The 6000-nt window shown below is 45.8% G+C and overlaps 1 pseudogene; it reads left to right on the forward strand.

Annotated features, from left to right (window-relative positions):
- The first annotated feature begins 568 nt into the window (after positions 1–568).
- LOC123462898 lies at positions 569–1918 on the forward strand (annotated as a pseudogene).
- Positions 1919–6000: the final 4082 nt, after the last annotated feature.

The raw sequence follows: 6000 nt of genomic DNA on the forward strand, positions 1-6000 counted from the left end.
GAGGCCCCCCACCCAAATCCTCCACACTCCCAAATGTTGAACTCACTTCTGGATGCACATCCTCTCGGCGTCATCTCCACCTTCCTTCCTTCCGTTGGACCATCCTCCCACTCCACGTCTCCATCGCAGCCACACATTGTGTCAGTTCCCTACGTGGCTGTCCCTCCCGAAACCCTGCCTGACCCAACCAGAGCCGGAGCCCGGCCTTTCAGGACCAGGCACTGCAGCCCACAGTATCCCCATAAGGAAAACATCATCTGGGGAGCGGGCAGGGGAACATGTGTGGGCATGCCCATGACCTGTGCCCTGTGCCCCAGCTGAGCCCAGCAAGGAAGGACCCAGAAAGGCATGTTTACGAAACACTTCAACCATGACAGCATTTTGGAGACAGTAGTGGTCACTTTTCATTTATCATATGCTCTGTTAAGTACTATGCGTGGATTACATAAGTGATTATCGACTGTTACGAAAATCTTTGAAATTAAAACTGGGATCTCACGCCAGGCACGAGTCTTGTGATTAGACCAGACCTTGCTTTACCCACCACCGAGAAGGATGGTGCCGCTAGATGACCTGCCGCTCCACGGGGACCACGGCTCGGCCGCCCTTCTACCCTCCGGGTCGCCTGCCTTCCGCTGCCGTCGGCCGTCCGCCCCCGCTCCCGGCGTCCCCGGCTTTCCGTCACGCCGTCTCTACCCCAGCGGCCCAGCTCCTTTCCCGGGGACCGGCGGCCCCCTTCCTCCAGCCTCCGCGGGCCCTGCAGCCCCGGGCGCCCGCCCGAGGCCTCCCGCGCTGGCGGCTTCCACCCGGGACCGCCGCCGCCTCAGCGCGCCGGCCTCTCCCCCAGGGCCGCCCTGGGGCGCGCGCGGGGCTGAGGCGCCGCTGCCGCCGCCGTCCGACGCTCTCGGGGACGCGGGCCCCGCAGCGCCTGCGCGACCGGCCGTGGCTGGAGGCTGTGCTCGGCGAGCCCCGGCGGCCCGCGGGTGGCTCCGCGGCCCGGCTCAGGCCCTACGCGAGGCCGAGGACGACCGCCCGACCCGGCCGGGCCGAGCGCTCACAGCCGCTGGCCCAGGCCGCCCGCGTGGGCGAGGCGAGGGCGTCTTGTCTGAAGCGAGGAAAAAACGGGCGGACGCCGAAAGCATGGTGGACATCCTTCGTGCTTTGGAGAAGCTGAGGACACTGGGGAAGGAAGCTGCAGCAAGGACGGGGGGTTGTGGGGGGGTCTGTCCTCCGGCCTTTGAACACCACCTTCAGCGGCTGAGAAAACTCAATAAAAAGCGCTCTGAACTGTGTGAAGCTGAGGAGAGAGCCCTCCGAGTTGTGTTGGAAGGAGAACAAGGGAATTAGAAAAGAAACACAGAAAAGGAAAAGAGAAAATTTTACTTCGGAAACGTGACATTGAATCCAAATTATCTGGAGATCCAGATGAGCTCCCTCTTGCTCACCTCTAGCAGCCTTTTCGACAGTATTACCTCCAAGCTGAGCATTGCCTTCCAGCGCTCATCCAGATAAGGCATGGTTGGGATCAGTACCTGGTGCCCTCCGATCATTCCAAAGGCGCAAGGACATCTGGGCACCTGCCATTAAGCTGCATGAGGAAAAAAGGCTCCAGGAGTGTGGTCCAGCAGCGCACATCCCAGCCCTGACTGGTAGTGATGCTGCCTGATGCGGCGGCCTTCTGCATGACTTCCAAACTCCATGTGACATCACCTCACCCAGGGCTCTGCATTCTTCTGTGGTCTGGCCTGGCCAAAGGTGCCTCTTGAAGCAGGAGATTCATGTGGCTCTTCTAGGAAAGAGCCAAGGTGAACTGAGGTTATTAGCATAGCAGAGGACTTTCCGCACCAAATTTGCCTCTGTTTTGAGGGGCTTGGTCAGTGTGACCCTTTAACTTACTTGAGTCTTTGTGTATTGATGGGTAAGTACGTTCAACACACTCGATTATTCCATAGAGGCGCACACTAGGTAGATTTTTTTAGCAATCCTTCCACTGGTACTGAGTGTGAAAGCAAGCTTGGTGCAAAACCCTTTATCAACCTTCGTGAAGAGCCCTCTGATTCCAGGAGTAAGGGTCAAAAGCTTGACCTCAGTGTTCCAAATCCAGTGAGGTGCAGTTTGAGAAGCTGCTAGCTAGGAAAATGGCAGTGGCTGTAGGATGGCTTTTCAGGAGAGATGACAGGCCTAATGTTAAGAGTCACGAGGGGACTGCAAACATGAGTGCCTGTACCCACACTCAATCATGGTTTTTTTGTTTTTGTTTTTTGGTTTGGTTTGGTTTTTCCAGGTAGGGTCTCGCTCTAGCCCAGGCTGACCTGGAATTCACTATATAGTCTGAGACTGGCCTTGAGCTCAATTGATCCTCCTACCTCTGTCTCCTCAGTGCTGGGATTAAAGGTGTGCCCCACCACGCCCGACGAAATTTTGTTTTAGTGGGCACTGACTGTGTTCTCATGGTCCCCATCCTGATGAAAACACTGGGCTTGAAGTTCTGGGGTATCTAGTTTAGTTAACTCCAGCAATAGTTAATGTTTCCCTGTGGGAGCAGAACCTTAATCTCAGTCACATTTTAGGAGCTGGTAAAGCTGTGGAATTTTTTTTTTTTTTATTTGAGAGCAACAGACACACACACACACACAGAGAGAGAGCGAGGTAGAGAGAGAGAGAGAATGGACATGCCAGGGCCTCCAGCCCCTGCAAACGAACTCCAGATGCGTGCGACCCCTTATGCATCTGGCTAACGTGGGTCCTGGGGAATTGAGCCTTGAACCGGGGTCCTTAGGCTTCACAGGCAAGTGCTTAACCGCTAAGCCATCTCTCCAGCCCAAGCTGTGGAATTTTTTTAGGAGCTCAGGTTTCTAAAACATCCATGTAGTAAAAGTTGGAGAAAAGCAAATAAAAATGATAAATGTTTATACTCATTAATAAATGCTTTTGTGCTTGGAGATGATGGGCTGCAATATGTTAGGTTTACTTTTCTTGTTTCATTTTGGGTTTTGCCAGTTATTTTGTTATTTAATTTCCAAAAACTAACAAATACCATCTTTATTTTAAAAAAGAAGAAAAAGAAAAGAAGAATGATGATGCCTGCAGTTTGCAAGAGAGTTATTACTCATAATGTGGCTAAATAAGAGGTGAGGGCTTGCAAATTAGCCTTATCTTTATTTTAAATAATTACGTTTTGTGCAAATGTCAGTGAGTAGAATGTCATAGTTGTACTATTGTAACTACCACTATATTTCTTATGGAACTGTCTTATTCTAATAAAAATGATGGAAGAGGGCTAGAGAGATGGCTTAGCAGTTAAGCATTTGCCTGTGAAGCATAAGGATCCCAGTTCAAGGCTTGATACCCAAGTACCCACATAAGCCAGTTGCACAAGGGGACGCATGCATCTGGAGTTCGTTTGCAGTGGCTGGAGGCCTTGATGCACCCATTCTCTCTTTCTCCCTCTCCCTCCCTCTCTCTCTTTCTCTCTCTCTCTCTCTCTCTCTCTTTCTCTCTTTCTCTGTCTGTCTTTCGCCTCTTTTCCCCTTTTCCCACTCACAGGCTCCTGCTTTCCTTTTCTTTACTTTTTCTCCTTCACAACCCTCATATTTTTCTTTGTTTAATTTTTCCCTTTTGTCTTCCCTCCATGTTTCCCCAGGTTACACCTCTACTCCTTTTTTTGTACTGTAACTATAATATGAAAAATGTGACACCTATGGATTATATTCATTGGCTGTTTGCATTAACTGAAGTAGGTTAATAGTTTTGTATAATGCTGCCTTAGAATATCAATTTTGTCTATTCATTTATTCATCATGTCACGTTTTAAAAATTGAATTAGTTATTCCACATAGATAAGTGGTTTCCTGCTCCTTCCTATAAAATCTCTGAAAAGAATTTTCGAACTTACCATTATTTAATTCTGTGTTAGCTGTTTTCCACACTATGGTCAAACTACGGAATTTGAAGTGAGGAAAAGTGCTTTAGCATGAGCTGCATCCTGAGTGAGCCCCAATAACCAGATTTCACAGTTGCAGTTATTGAACCAGATGTCAAGATACTGACACAAAGTAGGTATTACTGATAGTAGTCATTATCACCTGATATAATTGCCCTGCATAAAATGAAAATGGCATATGCAGGTAACACCTCACCCATGCATATCTATTTCTTGTTATGTGGATATATGGCACACTTTCCTTTAAGGGAAATTCCAGATTGAATGTATTGAAGATGGTTATGGAAGAAAGTAAGACAGCTCATCACCAATTATATATGACGAAAAATTGCTTCTCATCCCAAATTAGTGTATGGTTTCTTCATGATTATAGTGGAGCAGATTAGTGTAGTTTTGGTCTAACTCATTCTTCCATTAATTTATCCAGTTCCTAATTCAAACCTTTTTTATTCCAGTCTTATTTTTGTTTAATTAATGCCTATGATAACCAAAAATGCCTATGTCTTGATGGTAGTCTATGAAAAATGACATCATTTAACATTTTGCCAAGTTATTTATGTATTTCTACAACCATATGTAAACTAAGTAGGAACTTATGGGGCTGGGGAGATGGCTTAGTTGATAAAGTGCTTGCTATGCAGGGATGAGAATCTAAGTCTGAATCCCTAGCACACATATATAAGTCAGGTACAATATTACTCACCTGTAATCCCAACTCTGGGAACACAGCAGAAGGATCCCTAGAGGCTTGATGGCTAGCTTGTCTAACTGAATTAATGAGCTCTAAGTTCTGTCAGTGACTGTGTCTCTAAAAAGAAAGTAGAGAAAAGCTGAAGAAGATACAAGATGTCAAACTCTGACATATGCATACATGTACTCACACCTGCACAGACATATGAACACATCATACATCCAAACACATATACCCACAATACTATATATGTATGTACTTACATATATATGTATGCATTCAAATCTATTTAGAATTGAAATTAAGAGAAGTTGATTTTGATGGTAGGTCCACATTTTTCAGGTTAGAGATTGACTGTAGAAACTTAACTTCACAGTGGCCAGCTGGCTAACTGGTTGGCTAGGTTATTTCTAATTAAAAAAAAATGCTTATCAGGATAAAGGCATTGTCATCTTCTTTCCTAGACACTATTGGAAGATGATTCCCTTGTTGCCAGACTATATGATGCCTTATTTTTGTGGTATACATTATTTATTTTCTACCCAAGTATCGCTAGAACAACTTTTTAAAAAATAATTTTATTAATTTGAGAGAGAGAATGTGTACACCAGGGCCTCTAGCCACTGTAAGTGAAATATAGATGTATGTGTCACTTTGTGCATCTGGCTTTATGTGGCTACTGGGGTATCAAACCAGGGTCCTTAGATGTTGCAGGCAAGTGCCTTCATTGCTAAGCTATCTCTCTAGCCCAAACTCCTTTTTTAAAAAATGATTTCAGGCTTCAAACATTAAATTTGTGCCTATCAAAAACACTCTTCAAGGCCTTCTGTAGCTCTATTTAATTCAGTGATAGAAAATACAAGTCTACTAGGTAGAGTCTCTGGAAAGTTCTTGATAAAATTGATAAAGAGGATTTTTAAATGGCATTAGGTATTTAGCTGCTACTTCTTCCTAAGATTTGATGCAACTATCTTATAACTTTAAGGATAACAGCCACAGACTAGCTTAACATTAGATCTAGACAAAGGTTCACTAACTCCTGTGAAAAGTAAAAAGGACTGGAGAGATGGCTCAGCAGTTATGGCACTTGCCTGCAGAGCTTAAGGACCCCAGTTCAATTCCCCGGTACCCACATAAAACTAGATGCATAGGATGACACATGCATCTGGAGTTCGTTTGCTGGAGGCCTAGGTGCGTGCATTCTCTAGCCCTTCCCCCTGTCTCTGCAAATAAAAAATACAATATTTTTTTAAGAGTTTTTTCTTTTTTTTTTTTTTTTTCGAGGTAGGGTCTCACTCTGGCTCAGGCTGACCTGGAATTCACTATGTAGTCTCAGGGTGGCCTCGAACTCTCAGCGATCCTCCTA

This window comes from Jaculus jaculus, chromosome 8, assembly GCF_020740685.1.
Source record: "Jaculus jaculus isolate mJacJac1 chromosome 8, mJacJac1.mat.Y.cur, whole genome shotgun sequence".
NCBI classification, from domain to species: Eukaryota; Metazoa; Chordata; class Mammalia; order Rodentia; family Dipodidae; genus Jaculus; species Jaculus jaculus.